This window comes from Caretta caretta, chromosome 18 (assembly GCF_965140235.1).
Source record: "Caretta caretta isolate rCarCar2 chromosome 18, rCarCar1.hap1, whole genome shotgun sequence".
Taxonomy (NCBI): domain Eukaryota; kingdom Metazoa; phylum Chordata; order Testudines; family Cheloniidae; genus Caretta; species Caretta caretta.
Window position 1 is genome coordinate 13,901,808 of NC_134223.1, and position 17,314 is coordinate 13,919,121.

General features: G+C 40.4%; 1 protein-coding gene across 4 annotated transcripts in view; it reads left to right on the plus strand.

Moving 5' to 3' along the window:
• RERE (arginine-glutamic acid dipeptide repeats) overlaps positions 1 to 17,314 on the plus strand; it is a 401,076-nt gene that overhangs the window by 68,890 nt on the left and 314,872 nt on the right. For 2 of the 4 annotated variants that reach the window (XM_075121004.1, XM_048824558.2), the window contains exon 1: positions 11,672 to 12,183. The exons of 1 other annotated variant lie outside the window; for it this stretch is intronic. The gene's annotated coding sequence lies outside the window, so the exon portion shown is untranslated. Of the gene's footprint in view, positions 1 to 11,670; positions 12,184 to 17,314 lie in introns of those variants that run through there. One more of the 4 variants, XM_075121006.1, reaches the window with a different exon arrangement.

Genomic DNA, 17,314 nt, shown 5'->3' on the forward strand with positions numbered 1-17,314 from the left:
TTCCAGGGGGTACAGCAACTCATCTAGATATTTGCCTAGTTTTACAAGCAGCTATATAAAAAGCACTAGTGAAGTCAGTACATACTAGAGACATTCAATGACTTGTTTATACTGCTTTATATACTATACACTGAAATGTAAGTATAATATTTATATTCTAATTGATTTATTTTATAATTATATAGTAAACATGAGAAAGTAAGCAATTTTTCAGTGATAGTGTGCTGTGACACTTTTATATTTGATTTTATAAGCAAGTAGTTTTTAAGTGAGGTGAAACTTGGGGTACATAAGACAAATCGGACTCCTAAAAGGGGTACAGTAGTCTGGAAAGTTGAGAGCCGCTGTTCTATTGTAATTTTAAGATGGCGTTTAAGAGTCTGGCAGTAGGTGGCGTATTACAACTTGACCATATTTGGGAAGAGCTAACTGATAATGGTTACTGGTAAGCTGCCTTGTTGGTTAAGACAGTGTACCTCATTCATTTTTGCCATTCTAGCAGTTCTGAAATGCTATGTGATTTATTTATTTCTAAGCCAGGAACCTGCTTTTAACAGTGTGTGAAAACTGTCACAAACCCTATGACCTCTGTTCCCTTTGTCCATGAATGTGTCTTGCTTTTCTCACAATTCCATGTAGAATTCTTAAATGTTTTCTTAAGTGGATATTTGTTGTTTGGTAATGTCCTTTTCAGAGTCACATGTGTATTAGTTTGTGCTTTACTGTATCACCTTCTGTAATCAGTTGCTTTCATCAGGGAAGATGTCTTTAGAACATACTAAAAAACAGGCATTCTGTGTGATTTTTTTTTTTAAACAAAATGCTGGGTTTGTTTAAAAGATAGATATTTGTATGATCCACAGGATTTTCCCAGTGAGGTTATGAATTTTAAGAATGTGTGCGCAAGTTAAAAACTGGAGAGGAGCATTTCTTCAACTGTTAATTCATTTTGAGTACAGTGCTGTGTTGGAAATAACTTGTCCAGATCTGATGGGGATTAAACAAATACTAAAAACCTGATATGCAATGTTTCCTCCTACCGTTGATGGTTGTAGTGTTTCCCTTCCCTTCCAACAAGAGACAACAAAACTGAGAATCAGGGACTCCTTTGGTGCCAAATTCTCATTTTGACATGCCGTGAAGGGAAAAATTGAACATCCTTCCTAAAAACATTAGATTTATTTACACAGTTTGTGCCAACTGCATTACTCAAGAGATGGAGTGAACCCAAGTTAGTCCAGACCAGTGTGATTTTACTTTGAAATTTCAAAGATGGTCATCCTATTTCTGACTCACAGAATACTCTAAAGGAATGTGGCCAGGTAAATGGTCTTATTTTGTTTTTCACTCTTATAGCTACCTACTGTATAAAAATCTACTGAGAACATAAATAAATATAGATGCATTCTGTCCTGTCACAGAAACAAAGTTAATCTTCTTATGGCAGCATTTCTGTACATTAAGCAATACAAACAAATTGAAACTCTTAATATTTGAGTGTCTCTAGTACCAACCACAGTTGATTAATTGGTACCTCTAGAGGTCCATGCAAATTATCAATAATTTCTTGTACAAGTAATTTTGAAGGTGTGTGTGTTTGGTGATTAAACTGATGACTGCTCCACTATTGTATAATAGGCCTGGTTATTGATACATCTGTGAAGGAAATAATAATTTTCCTATAGTTAGTTTTAAGACTCATGTATATGGCTTACAACCTAGCTATGTGGAAGAGACCCTAATTTTGTGTATGCGGTATTTGCATTTAAGAATGCTTCCGAGTGTGTTTGAAATAAATAAAAATAGGTTTGACTTCAACAAACTTGATTGGATAATTCTATGTGAGCTAAGGTCCATGTTGCTCTCAGACCAGTGTAGTTTTTAAAGTACCTTTTTTCCCGTGCTTTTTAAACTAGAAAGGGAGCCTTTGGATAAAAGGCCTGGTTGTTACTATGTTGACAATCCTAAAAATTCAGATTATCAGCCTGGAGGTAAGATGATGCATGTCTAACATTTGGTTGCAATGATTCATATTAGTATAGTGTCTCAAAAGACATCTATTAATCAATGGAAGCATCTACAAATTGGGAAGTATCAATTCTTGACAAATAGTAATTGTTGCTATGAAGTTGAGGCTGGCTGTCTGTTGCCATGGTTTTTTAGTTAGCTATTATAAATGAGTGGTGGTGGTGGAGGAGGAACACCCAGTTTCCCCTGCCTCTCCTTTCCCTCAGATCCCTGTTAAAAATAAAAACTAGATTAGTTCCATCCCCAGGTATCCTCTTTCTAGACTGAAATTCAGGGTGTTTTTTTTCCCTTTGGTCTTATTTCTGAAGATCATGACTTCCATGTGTGTGCTGCATCTTCTTTACTGGCTAGTCCCCTTTGCACATGAATCCACAACTGAACTATAGGCATGCGGTTCCAGACTGTTAAAATATTTTCAGCATTATAGTACAGACTTCCTGTTTTTAAAGCTTATCTGACCCTCCTGAGGGAAAGATTAATATAGCAATGGTCACGTCCTGTGGCTATTGTCATTTTTAAAAAGTCTATTGAATTTTCTGAAATCCTTGAATGTAAAAGTGATGCACTAAAGATGTTGAGTGCTCTAGTCACATTTCTGATCTTTTTCAGGGCCTTTAATAAATCCAGCAAGTTTTTGCATATATCTGTTTGTTTAGTGTCTGCTACATTCGGTATGTCAGGAAAATCTCCCAGAAAAGGATCTGCCCTATTCTGGAGAGATTGTAAAGGAAGCATTTGGCAGTCATTTCCTTTAGCTTGTGAGAATGAGCATGCTTTACATTATAATAGTTTAAACATACCGCAGGCTGTTGATAGAGGTATCATATTTTCCATTTGCAAAGTTCCTTTATATCTAAAATCTTGAGGAGAGATCAGGGTTGCTTTCATTGTTGGTTTAAAATTGCATTGATAAAAAAGTTGAAAGAAATGCATTAGCCTCACTCCTCCCCTTCCTGCTTCTATTTTAATCAGAAGTTCATACTTCCAAATGTTTCCTTTTTCCTTTAAAAAAAAAAAAAAAAAATCAACTAAAGCTAAGTTAGTGCGGACTCCGTAACGTTGCTTATCCTTTGATTAAAAGCCAATATACGTTATTTAGGTAAAACATTCCTTTACACTTTTTTTCATTTTGTCTTGAAAACTGTCTGTCCAGCTGTCTGTCTCTTGTTTTTAAAATGGCATCTTCTAAAATAAAAAGTACTTCGGTTCAAGAGAAGCTGCAGTTTAGTGCAAAAAGTTACTCAACAGGTTGGTGTCTTGCTTTATCTGTACCACAGACTCAGAAGCTCTTAGTTTTTGTTTTCACGTTTTGCGTTTACAGTGTGCCATTTTGCTTTCTTCCCAGGGCAGGCATTTTCAGAAAAAGACTGCTTAACTTCTATATTTGCTGCTAAGTAGTAGGGAAACAAACCAGAGGGAGAAATAGTGTGTAAGTTAATTTCTTTGATTTGCAAACGTGATCTTATTTGCTGAAATATCTATCTATCTAGCCTAGTTTGTTTTGATTTCTTGCTGTGAAAGTTCCAGCTGGGGTTTCAAGTTGTCTTTCTCACCACTTGCTTTCTAGCAGCTTGGTCAGATTCCCCCAACTGAATTTATTACATTTAGCAGATACCTAAGTACATAAAGGACCTCATCTTAAACATCCTGCCAAGTCCCTGAGTTCCTCAGCTCATTCATTCATATGACCCTCTTTGTCATTTTAGCCACAACTCCTCACTGAGAGAGAGATCTCTCTTCCTAACTGTTTTGTCCTTTCAAAGTGCAATTGTCTTGGAACATATATCCAACCTGATCTCCAGTGAATTTTGCACTGTAAGTGGCAAATGTCTTTTAAAGTGTGCTCCCTCTTACTAGGACTTCTTAAGGCACCTTGAAGAGTTTGTTTCAAGCTTTAGATCGCTGGCAGAGCTGCATACCTCAGAATATTACCATGGAGAGAGCACTGCACTTTGAAGAGTCATGGCTTGACTCTTGACCATGTAGAGAAGTTTGTAGAACAAATAATATTCTAGGATGTTTTGTAAATAATTCAGGTGCCTCCCCCGTCCCCCCTTTTTAAACATAAAAATGGTTTATTAGAGAAAGACTGGGTTCTTCGTACCCGTGCACATTTCTCTAGGATACATTTAAGAAAGCTGCTAGTCGTATTTCATAGGAAAAAGCTCAGATGGTGGGGAATAACTTTATCCTCAATACTCTGAATTGCTGTGTGAGTACTGTTGAAATACTTCAGTGTACTTGGTTTGTGAAACTGGCTCTAGGACCTGTCTAGATGAGAAGAAAAGGTATGTTACAATATGCTGGCTAACATGCTGCAACTAACACTTTTGAATCTGCTGTGGACATGTCATGCTGATGTCTGCAAACCTGCTTGAGTCATAGAGTCATAGAATATCAGGGTTAGAAGGGACCTCAGGAGGTCATCTAGTCCAACCCCCTGCTCAAAGCAGGACCAATCCCCAATTTTTGCCCCAGATCCCTAAATGGCCCCCTCAAGGATTGAACTCACAACCCTGGGTTTAGCAGGCCAAGGCTCAAACCACTGAGCTATCCCTCCCCCCGAGGAATTAAGTTAAATTTGAATTTGAGTTAAAGCATAATAAGGAACCTAGGCTTTAACTGAAAAGTATAGTGTAGACATGTTCTAGCTTCACACAATTTTAAATCTTGGTTTAGCTGAGGCATGAGACTTGAAGATATTAACTCGTGTGGTAGCTTTGTTATGTTGATGTGTACTTCCTGGAGTCTCTTGTCAATATGGTATACTGCAACAGTGCTTTTTGTTCATGGATGGGTGTACCTGAAAGCTGGTTACTCAGCATGCTAGTTAGCTACTTTTCTTTGGGTAAATAGCTGCTTATATGGACTATTTTTCTTTCAGATTTGGGTTTTTAAAAAAAGGCAGTTGCAGCTGAGAGCATGTTAGTAAAGTTTAAGTCTTCAAACTCTGCAGTATAACTATAAATCCCAGAAAGTAGAAGATTACAATCTTAAGTGATAGTGTTCTGGTCAACACTTCCATAACTTTTGAAACTGGATTAGTTACCATACTTTAAGGGCATAGTGTATTTTAGAATTGTGCGAGAGTGCTTTTAACCGTAGATGTGAGAATGTCTGGGGAAGGACCTCAAAAGGTGGACAAGATGGACAGACTGTTATCCCAGTAACCAAAAATTAGTATTCAATAAAGGCGGACAACAATTATGGAAATTTTTTGTTTAATTCATTCTTATGTACCTTAATAGAGAGGTCTTTTGCTCTGAATTAAGTCTTAAAACTGGGTACAGATTGAACCTCTCTCATCTGGCACTCCCTGGTCTGGCGACATCCGTGGTCCGGCATAGGCAGTGACTCTGGGGATGCTATGGGGCTGGAGCACCCATGGGAAAAATTTAGTGGGTGTGGAGCACTCCCCATGCCTCTTGCGCGCTGGTGGCCCCACGCTTACCAACTCCTTCTCCCTCCCAGCACGTCCGGAGCGCTGCAAACAGCTGATTTGCAACATTCAAGCTCCAAGAGGGAGGGGGAGAACCTGGGTCCGGTGGCTGGGACCCTAGGCCAGGGGCCGGCGGCTGGGCACAAAGGCTGGGGGTGCTGTAGCATGCCCCACACCCCTACTTCCCGTGCCTTTGGAGACCTGCTGGCACTCTGCATTGACCTCCTGTGGTTTGGCAAATTCTCTGGTTCGGCACTGGTCCTTAAGGTGCTGGACTAGAGAGGTTCAACCTGTAGTATGTAAGATACCTTGTCCGTATCCATAAGCTCTTCGGTGAAAGAACTTTGTCTTCTCCTCCTTCCTGTGGAGATTTCAGTCACTCAGGTGGAACTGATGTACCAGACTGCCCTCAGTGTTCTTTGTACATAGTCTATACATTGGTAATTGTTTCAATACTTCTTACAGGTCCTTAAGCCAAAGGTAACAGCACTTTGCCTGTTAGCTGACAGGTAAATACTGATCCATGATCACTATTGCTATTGCAAAATGTTTTAAGTTGCGTTTTTCCTGTGTCTTTCCGTCCTCTGAGTTAGGAGATGATGTAAAATCACATTCTCAGCACTCCACACAGCAGGTGACAGTTATGGCAAGATGAGTGCTTGGAATGTTGAGGAACAGAATAGTCTAATTGGCTGACAATGAGATTAGGATTCACTTGAGGTTCTGGGATTTCTACCTGTCTGGTAAGGCCTTCTTTCTCAGGGCATCAATGTGGTGTCAAAATTAATGGTTACTTTCAGGGTTTTTGTACTGGATGTTCAAATGTATAAATCCAAAGTGAGAGGTATTTTTTCCCTATTCAAAAGCTGAAATTTTAAAAAACTTCAGTTATTTTTAAACTGTAGGAATGTAAGGGAGTGAGTGGTTTAACAGGTGGTCTCTTCCCCACATAATTGAGAGCTTTTAAAAAAATGGAATTGTGGAGGCTCATAATCCATAATGAACACAGGTGCTGTCTGGGAATTCTAGGGAGGTAGAAAAATGGCTTATCTAAAAATTGGCTGCTCTGCACCACATTTAAAACAAAACAAAAACACAGGTATTTTAGCGTGCTGGTTTAGGAACTGCCTCTGCCGTACAAGGAGTCCTGTTAGAGATCTAGCCAAAACACCCTTCCATCTTGTACCAGAGATGGGACTCTGATCATGTTTTAGCATCTCCCCATTTGTGCTATGGCCTAGGAGAGACCACAGCTGAAACTTTGTAAGGCTGACGATACTGTTGAAAGTAGATTGCCCATAGATATATTGTTTTATAGTGTAAACAAGATCATAGCATATAGGTTCGCAGCATGCTGCGGCTGAGTCTACACTAGGGCATCTCCTGGGATTCTCCCTCCTCTCCCCTCCCCTCCCCTCCCCTCCAGTCCTTTTTACCACCACTGGTGCAGCTCCACTGGCAGCATTGCTAGTGTAGACAAGATTGTGGTAGTTTCTGGCACTTCAAATTCTCTAAACTCGCTCAGTATGTAGACAGCAATACCTAGCTCTTAACAAGACCTATGAAACCGTCTACACTCAGCCCTCTTTATACTAAGATCCATTATTAACACTGGTGAAGAATGTAGGTCACTTCTGGCTCACAAAAACAGGTTTGAAAAGAGTTTGCTTCCTACAGTAAACAATGCCAGACTTTTCAACACCCATTGCAAAACGCATGCTGATACAGTGAGGTGTCTAATGCACTTTCTTTGGTTTGGATCTGTTGGCACTAGTAGCCAAGCCGTTTACATATCTGGATGAGGTCATAAAAGTCTGCAGTTAACTGCTGTAATGAGTAGCTTTTGTCTTGTAATTTTTCAGCCTGAGGCTAGCTGTATATTGGGCTTATTTTTAACCATAGATTTCCAATTATTGTTCCTACCATTGGGGGTGCACCAAGTATTTGTACAGGTAAGAATTTTGGCCAAAAAAAAATGGGGGTGGGGGTGGGGGGGAGATGACCTGCAACAATACTGGGGCAGTACCAGCAGCGGTGTGAACAATGGAAAAACCCTGGCAAGAGAGCCTGGTGTAGATAAAGTCCCGAAAAAGCCACATTAGTTAAATCCATTTTCAAAAATAGGTTCGGCTTAACATGGACTTACTGTGGTATGTTTGGTTTCAGAGTAGCAGCCGTGTTAGTCTGTATCTGCAAAAAGAAAAGGAGGACTTGTGGCACCTTAGAGATTAACAAATTTATTTGAGCATAAGCTTTCGTGAGAGCCAGGCAAAAGAAAGTTAAACCTTCTTTTAGAAGACAGTCAAGATCAAGTTATTCTTGAAAACGGGCTTAACACACTTTGCTTGGCAGAGTTCACAGTAACCAGACAGTGTGTAAAACCTGTTTTTAAAAGCAAAAACTGGACTGTGTAGGTGTAGAGTGCTTTTAAATGTTATATGGCGAACATTTTAGTTTTTGATGATTAAAAATGCATTATTAAAATTATCTTATGTGATCTACACGATCAAATCAAGTATTTTCATGATTAGTTTGCCTGACAAAGTATATATTTTTCAGGTAGGTTTTAAGCAGCTTCTTCGGAGCAGTTTGCCTGGTGGGTGGGTGAAATATTTATGCATACCTGATGATGGCTAAATCTCTCAGAAGGAATTTTGAAAGCAGTTGTACTATAGATCTTGTGGCCTGGGGTATATCTGTATTTCATGTTTTTCAAATTTTGTAAAGCTCTCACAAGAGGTTATGAATTATTTGTGTCCTATGAAGTGTGTCTAGAAAGCAGCACCTTTATAGCCCTTTAAAAATACACTTTGTCACTCTGCCCAGTTAAGTGCTTGATCTTTCACAAGCTGAAGCACATAGGTGCAGTATACAATGTTAGTGTCCACAGAAACCAGCAAAAGTTGGGAAACTGGAAGTTAAGGCTGACTTTCCAGTTAACTCAAGTAGTGTGTGACACACACACAGAAGACAACACTTATACGATAGCAGGAGTTAATGACAGGTTGTCAAAGCCTTATCTTTGAATCTCCTAGCTTTTGTTGGCTTGTGTCACAACCGTAATGTTACTTAAACTAGGTATTCTATTTAATTATAATACTTATAATAAAGTCAGATGTCAGCTCACTTGGCTGCATGCTTAGGCCTGTAGAACTCGGAGTGCTTTGCTTGTAACTGCATCCGTTGTCTCCTTTCATTATCTGTTAATGGTACTCAACATGACAGCGTTGTTTTGATAAATGGAGACTCCTGTGAAATCCGGACTGGATTTTGCTTGGATTGGAATTGTCTTCCTTTTGCACAACACTGGGAAATTATGCAGACTGGACCAAAGACAGCAAATGGGAAATGATCTATTGTGTGAATCATAGAAACTACAGACTGAAAAGATTTTTTTGGTCATCTAGTTCATCTCCTCCTGGCCAATGCAGGATTGTTGCCCACAGGATATTTTCTCGTGATTTTGTCTAATGTATGAGTGTGATGTTTAAAAAAAAATAAATGAGTGAGCTGTTCTTGTGTATATTCTTTTAAAATCCTTGTTGCCCATTTGCAGATTTCCTCCCTTTAATTTTTACACTGTAGTTTGAAAAGCAATCTCTTGACTGGTTTAATATATTGTGCCCCTGCCAGCTGAGAGAACTAGATTGAATAAAGGCCTTTGGCCTCTAGTAGAGAGTGGGTTTGGGGGAATATGAAGAAGAGTGATAGCACCTACGACAAAATAGTGCTTGGGTTGTTTAATTCTCAGATCAGTTTTTTCACAAATGAAACAGAATTGCCATGAAGGTAAGTGCTCTGATCACTGTACATGATCCAGTTTTATTTGTCCATCTGTAAAATTGAGATAATGCTTCCCTAGCTCACAGGGATGTTATGAGCATTGGTCAGTTAGTTTTTGAAACTTATTAATACTTTGAACGTAGTTAACTCCTGTTACCCAAAGATCTCTGATGTACAAATGGAAATTACTAGACCCATTTTGTAGATGGGGTAATTGTGGCACGGTGAGGTTAAGACTTGTTCCAAGATCCCACAGTAAGTCAGTGGCTGAGTCAGGAATACAACCCAATTGTCCTATCTTGCGCCTCTCACTTTACCATGTTATTTCTGTTTTGTTCGGCATCTTTCATGAAAACTGAATTCAAAATGCCTGAAAGGATTTTCAAAGGTGCCTAAGTGATCTGGACTCCTGCACCTAAATCACGTAGGTGCCTTTGAAAATCCAGCCAAATGGGACATATTTCGTGGAAAAGGAACTTAGCGTTAGCTTATTGCAAGAAAACTCTTTTGGATGTCATTTGAAAGCAAACATTTTCTTAAGTGGGCACTGGAGAAATAAGCTACTTTCCATGGTTTGCCATGCATGAGGCCATACTTGATCAGAAAATTGAAGTGAGAATAAATGCAGTGTGGTTGCTTTGTACTTGTGGATTGATTTCAGCTCTGATAGGTGTTGAGCTATCACAAAGCCACTTGGTTATGAAGTTAATTTTGAAGCAGCACATTTCCCCCTAGGATGGGCTCCTGTTGAGAAGCTAATGTACAATGCATCTTGCAACAGAGCCAAGCTTGCACTACACACCACCTTCAATTTGTATTGATCACAGCAGCCTTTCAGGGTGGCAAGGGTGTTATACTTCATCCGCTATTTGTACATTAGCTGTGTTGGTGGTTTAGGCAGCTATTTCTAGCAAGGACAGAATTTAAAATTATAAGGTTGTACATCTTTCTCTTGAGAGAGACTTGGACACTACAGTGATGAACACCATATAAATGCCTACCATAAAAATACAAATCAGAACATAATGTACAATATCTGGGGGAAAAACAAGGCCGGGGACAATACTTGACATTCATGGGGACTTGATATACAAAAAAAAATCATGAACTTTGGTTTGACATGTTGGTTTCTTTTGGTGTGTGAGGCTTGTAAAGTAATACTGAGGTGTATGTGTCAGTCATTTAGTTATAGATAAAACATCATTACTGTAAAGCTAAGCCTTTTATTTATTTGACAGAGAAGATATTGTGTATTGCCACCATTCATGGACTGCATACACAACTTCTTTTTGGTAGGTGTACATTTTATTCTGAACTCGAGATCTAAAGGGCTGTACTACAAAATGAAGTTGGTCATTTCAGGCAGCTGCAAGATTTTATTATTACTGCATTAAGCGGGAGTAGGGGCGATACTTGAAGCTGGTAGCTAAGTATCACGTTTTTTAAAGCCGCATGGTAGGAGTGTATTTATTTCTTCATTATTAGATTAATTTCAATCAAATCAAATTTAAAAGGTGCCTTGCTTAGCAGATGTAGTTTTAGTCTCTCATAAAAAAGGGGAGTGGGGGTTGGAGAGGATTTTAACAAAATGGCTTACTGGTTGAATAAACTACAACAAAATCCTTGTATAGAAATGTCTCTAATGTGACACCAGAGAGGCGCCTCTCTCTTACCCATCATTGGAACAAATGCTCTGTGTGTGCTTCCCTCCACCCCTTTATTTTTTTTATCTGCATTTTTTCCCACCCCCTGTGTTTTGATCTGCATTTGTAGATGTAAGGGGGTTTGTTTCATTAATATTCCTGGCTGCAGCTCTAGGATGTGAGCTGCTGATCACTCCCGGGGATGCTTTGCCTCTTTAATATCTTGCTTGCAGATGCATTTTCTAGCTGACCACGCTATTAAAGAGCTGCCATCAATCACACAGCTCGGTTCCGGCTGGGCTGAGTGGGGAGGAGGGAAAGGATAGGCAACAGCATCAGCCAGCAGGAGAGTGGAGGTGCGTGCGTGCGTGAGCCTGTATATGGCCAAAGATGTATGGAGAGCAGCACAAGTAGCATGGAGAACTGAGTCGTGTGTGTGTGTGTGTGTGTGTGAGAGAGAGGCAGGTGGAGAGTGTGGCCAGGAAGAAGACAGGCACCAAAGACAGAGCTGAGTCTGTGCATTGAAGGGTTAGGCATCAAGCCTCAAACACTGCCTGGGACTGGAATGTGTGTGTGTTCAGCCTGTTTCGTGGTGTCATTTGCACTGGAGGGATAAGCAGCAGAGGCAGCCTGAGCCTGCTCCCTATGTGCCTGTGCATGGCCAGAGCTGTTGCTGCTGGACTCCGCTCCGGGTTTTCCTCTCCACCGCCCGTTGTCTTTTGGAGGCTGTGCTTCTGTCTCTTTTTTTCCTCCTCCTGGTGTCTGGGTAAAAGAAAAGAGACGGGGTCACAGAGGCATGTGGAAGTGTCTGCAGCCGAACAGCTGAGGACTCGGAGCCTGCGAGAGGGGGAGCAGCAGTACAGTGTACATGTGCTGAGGGGAGCCAACTGCAGCAAGCCAGGGGGCTTCGGGCTGTGCACCCAGGGCAGGCTCCAGCTCGGGCAATGCTGCTCTCTCCTCCGCCTGGCCCAGCTACTCTGCAGTAAAGAAGAGGGGGCCTCCTTTTGTTCACCAAGTGTATTTCTCCTTCCCCCCCCTCCCCTGCCTTCCTCCTTTCCCTCCCTATCGCCCCCCTTTCCTACCTGCCTTCCTTCCCTCCCTCTTCTCCTCCATGGGCCTTGCATGGTCCTGCATGTTGTTGGACACAGCAGCAGCCACCGTCCTGCAGGCTCCTGAGAAGAAACACAAAGTCCGCAGGGGTCATTCTTTAGCAGCTGCTAGGATTGCAGACAAGTTGTGTTTGTCCGGCTCCTTCAGGAACTGCAAAGCTTAAAGCCCAAGGTTGGCTGGGTGAGTGTGCAGCGCAAAGGGGGGCGGGGGGGACTGTCGTGTGTGGCTCCTGAGATGGACAGGAACCTTGGACCCTGTCCTGGCTGAAGTCCTTGGATGCTAAGGCTGCATTTTTTGACTCCTGTAAGTGGGCTACAGTTGAAGGAAGTCAGATCTGCTGCAGGTCATGTTATGGGTGTGAGTCCAGAGGGTGCGTTTACACACTACTTAATTCCGTAACTATAGTTAACAGTACATGAAAGGCACTACACAAAATGAAGTTATATTCTGAGGAGAATGTTGAGATGGTCACCCTACTAGTTTTAAAATAGAATAATGATGATAATAAATCACTCTCACTGTACAACAGAAGACACCTGGATAGAGAAACTCGTGACTTTATTCATTTATCTTTGCCCTTCCGGATATTCCAGGTTTTCAAGGAAAGTTGGATCGACGTGGTATGTGATGTGATAGCTTTTGTTGGCCCAGAAGGCAAGTTCAGAGTGCTTTAAGGCCACAGGTTCCCCTTTCTCAGGTGAATGTTTTGCTTTGTATGTTTTTAATCTAACAAAGTTAACTAAGCAGAGCAAACATTTTGATTCTACATTATTTTTATGCAAGTGAGGTGAAGATTGAAGTTTCCTTGCTTGGTTGAAAATCCACTTTCATTCCACTTGCTAGGGTGCAGAAGTGTCTTGGAATGCCTTCTATATTTTAATTGGTACAGGGATTGGTGTAAGGTTCTTCTATAATGTTTGCTCAAACCCTGTTCTTAGTTGAAGTGACAGGGAGACCTGCTTGACCACTTTCTGTTTCTTGAGAAAGAAACCAGCTCTACTTTGTTTTACAATCCGTTTTTAAGCCTTTCTTGAGTACATGTGGCATTACACTGCATGGGGTATTGTGTGACTGGATGGCTTCCTTTCAGCCATATGGGATTCTTTTTTAATTGTATATGAATGAAAATGGCAGTTGACAAGGAGACTAATTTTTCAGTTAAAATTAGTCCGATTTTTTTAAAAGACTTGTAAAATAAGTAAAAGTTAAGAGCAGGAATGTGACCCTTAATTCATGGGGTCTAAATTTAAATATTCTACATTCTAGCACAGGATTCCTTCTGGGAACTCGAAATTAAAATAAATAGGATTTAAAACCCTACAGACAGGGCAATGTTATTTCAGTGTAAAGCCATTGATCTGTAGGCAATTAGTTCCAGACTTGCACCACAATCTGCATTTTTGTCAGATTTTTGTTCTTAAAGGCAATCACATGTTTGAATAGATATATTGCCATGTAAAATAGCACAAGGCAGACATTTTAGATGCTTTACAGCAAGTTGAAGAATTGTGTGGGAGCAACATTTAAAAGCTTTTTTGTTTTTTTCCAACCCTGTAATTTAGTAGTGTTTAAACTATGTTATAAAGATCTCTGGGAGCAGTGAAAGGTGGTTTTGAGTCCAGCACACTCAAGTGCTTATTGTACTCTGGCAGGCTGGGTGCTTGGCAGCCAGTTTTTGAAATGTTATTTGATCTGGCTGCATGATAGAATTGACTAGGATTACACCATTTTTTCCCCCCTGTGGCTGTTGAAAGTGATGCATCAGCGAGTGCTGTTCAATAGCATATTTTAAGACTTAAACTGCATGTATTCACTTTAAGCAGTTTCCAGTGAAAGGCAGTTTAAAATTTCTCTTGTCTTGTGGTTAGGATTTATGAATTGAGGCAAGAGCTGACGTAATCTATCTCACTTCCTTTGTGTGTTTTTTATAGTAGATAGTGTGTTTTTGTTTTACTTTTAATAGCTGTGACTGTTTCTCAAATACTTGCATATCTTCTTTATGCTGTTGGCTTTAGTATAACTAGTCAACTTGTTCTTAAATTATGCATCTTTAAAGATACTATTCTTTCAACTTTCACTAAAGTTCAGTGAATAGCTTGTATATTATGTGCACTAGTTTTTTATTTTATTTAATGTAACTGTGTACAGCTGTTATGTCAGAAGGCATTGACTTCCTTCTGCAGTGTAGAGTATCCTACACTAGAGGTTGTAAAGAATTGCTTGGTGGATCCTCTAACCCCCTCCTTGCTCATTTTTATTCATGTGATGGGACAAGACAGCCTTTTGTTTCATAGTATCAGTAGCTAATAGCTCATTTGTGAGAGACCTTTTGTTTTGGTTTGGGGTGCCAGGGGAGGAAAGAAAGCAAGAAGCCATGTATTAATAGACTTCTCATAAACCTGCCTGTTTTGGGGTCAAAGGGTTATGCTAGCTATTGTGTTGCTTATGAGTATCCAGAAGGAACTATCTATTTTTGTAATGTCACAGGAGGTCAGTGGTTTGTACTGTGGATGAATTACTACTGAGGCAAATATTCTATACTGTTTAAGAATCCTTTAAAGCCATATCTGTATAAAGATGGAGAATGCACTACCCTTAAAGTGTAGAGGCTGTATGCAGTTTGGATTAAAAGGGCCAAGTCCTCAACTGGTGTAAATTGTCATTGCTCCATGAACCCAGTAGAGTTACCTTAGTTTACATCAGCTGTGGATCTGACTCAGTAACTTAATTTCATTATGGATTTTGTTCAGGGTCTAAAGTGATTGTGTAGATTTATGTATAGCATGATCTTGTGTGCAGAAACCCTGTCTCTGTCTACTGTTAAATTACTTGCTTGGGTTCTTTTAGTAAATTCTTAAATGGGGGCAATACAACAAGGATATGAGGTTTGTCAGAAACCATGCGTTAAATATGTTGCCCCTCACAGACAATGCATTGCTGCTTCAGTGAACCCAGAATGTTTTATACTAAGGGTTTGTCTACACTGCTGCAGCCCTGTCGCTGTAGCATTCCTGTGTACATATTACCTATGTTGATGGGAGTTTTCCCGTTGGCATAGGTAATCCTCCTCTCTTGAGAGGTGGTAGCTAAATCCATAGCAGAATTATTAGATCAATTAAATGCTGTCTACACTTGGAATTAGGTCGGTTTAACTGTGTCATTAGGGGTGTGTATTTTTCACAACCCTGAGCAATGTAGCTGGATTGACCTAAATTTTTAGAATAGACCAGGCCTAAGCCATCTTTTTTGGTAGGTCCGAACACACATTAGTTCTTGTATTTGGCAGAATGTTCCTGGAACTGAGAGCAGTTTGTGGTTATAAGAGTATGTAGGCTGAATTGGAAGCAGGAAAAACAGTCAGTAAAAGCAAACGTGTGAAATCAGTTTATACATACATCTAATGTGGTGCCTTTATCTCAGACCCAATTAGCTGATAACAAATAGGGTGAAAATGCAGGTGGTAGAGCTGAATGTGTAGTGAGGCTACGGTCCATTAACATTTTGGAGAAATAATGAATGTTCACCAAAATACTAAGGGCTTTTACAAATGTGGTGTTCCTATTTTCCCTTCCATTCACACACACAGTCTTCTCACCTAAGTTTGGTGCTGTAAACCCTGTTCGGCTGGCCTGTGCGACAGTGATGGTCCAGTTTCAGAGTAGCAGCCGTGTTAGTCTGTATTCGCAAAAAGAAAAGGAGTACTTGTGGCACCTTAGAGACTAAGAAATTTATTTGAGCATAAGCTTTCATGAGCTACATCGGATGCATTTGATGAAGTGACATGAAAGCTTATGCTCAAATAAATTTGTTAGTCTCTAAGGTGCCACAAGTATTTCTTTTCTTTTAGTGATGGTCCAGATACCTCAAGCGGAGGACAAAAGATTTAAACCCCCAAAACAAGCAGTTAAAGCAACTGATTGTATACTGTATTACTGAACTATAAAAGTACACCGGACTGTCCCTAGAACGTGGGATTTGGGATCCATGCGTGGTACCACGTTAACGTGGAGACCGGGTTAAAATGAATTGCAATTAAAGTAATTAAATTTGGGATCCATGGCCGTGACCGTGTTATATGTGAATTCGTGCTATATAGTTGCGCGTTCGAGCGAGGTTCCAATGTATGTCAAGTAAGGTCTTTTATGAACCCTTGTAATGTTCTGAACTTCGTTGCCATCATAAGATGTATATAGACTGTGGTTATGAATCTGTATGTTTGTGTATGTAGAAAACTGTGTTCATAATCTCTACTACTACACCTCAGAAAAGGGTGTTGAGTAGTTAGCGAGAACAGGCAACTCCAGCCAGGTGTTCACGTGAAACCAGCTTCAAATAATGATTCAGCGTCCTGCCCAGGAAAATACTATGATGGACCAACAGAGTTAATGGAAATACATTTGAGATACCCCTGCTATCAAGTCAAGAGGGAATTTCCCCACTCTGAATAAACAAGTCACCATGGACTGAGTGGGGGGGAACAGCCTTTTAAAAACAGGCTTGGGACTGATTTAAGCTTTTTTTTTTTTTTAATCTAGACCTTGAGGGACAGCCTCATGATTGAAGGCTCAGTCTCCCTCCTGTAGCTCAGGGGTATGCTGAGAAATTGACTTAAGGCAATAGATAACTTGCATTAGAAAAGGGATTTTATCTAATAAGAGAGCATAAAACCTGAGGCTGTGTTTTTGGGTTTCTCTGTAACCTGTATATATTTTTATTTCCCTTACTATTTTTATTTGTGAATCTGATTTTTCTAGTAAACTTTTTTTAAAAAAATTTATTTCCCCCCCCCCCCCCAAGCAGGTCTCTGGTGTGTAAATTATGGAGGGTGGGGGCCAAAGTAGGCTGATATCTCAGGAGTGGGTTTTACATCTTTGCAGGTGATGAACCAGAGGGAAACGGTCCAAGTCTCTGGTAATTAAGAACTCGGGGAGGACGTATTTGGAGAGACTTGGGACTGAAAGGGCTGTTGGTGTCACCCTGCAAGGAGTAACTAGTTTGTGAGAGCCAGAGTGAGACCTGATGCTTGTAGGCTGGCTACTAGGGAAATGAACCATACATGCACAGCACAAAGGCCACTAAGATTTACAGGGCAGGTGGTGACAGGACCCCTTACTGGTCTGGGTACTCCCCATTATGCCACAGTGGCATAGTTGCTGCAGGAGTTGCACCCCAATATCAGCGAACTGAGGTTCACACTCCAAACACTTGCTGAACAAACCCTAACAGATTCAAAAGTGAAGGAGCAAAGTACAAGCTTACAATTTATTATTTTCTGTTTATTTCGGGTGAGGGAAAATACAAGGAGGAAAAT